Genomic DNA, 256 nt, shown 5'->3' with positions numbered 1-256 from the left:
GACATTGCTAGCTATTAGGGGAAATACAAATCAAAACCACAATGAAGTATTACATCGTACCTGTTACAATGGCCATCATTGAAAAGACGAGAGAAATGCTGGTGTAGATGCGGGGAAAAGGGACCCCTCATACACTGTTGATGGGATTGTAAAGTAGTACAGTCACTATGGAAAACAGTACGGAAGATCCTCAGAAGGTTAAAAACAGAGCTACCATACGATTCAGCAATTCCACTTCTGGGAATATATCCAAAGG

Source organism: Crocuta crocuta, unplaced genomic scaffold, assembly GCF_008692635.1.
Source record: "Crocuta crocuta isolate KB4526 unplaced genomic scaffold, BGI_CrCroc_1.0 scaffold312, whole genome shotgun sequence".
Taxonomy (NCBI): domain Eukaryota; kingdom Metazoa; phylum Chordata; class Mammalia; order Carnivora; family Hyaenidae; genus Crocuta; species Crocuta crocuta.
Note: the sequence above shows the minus strand (reverse complement) of the source record.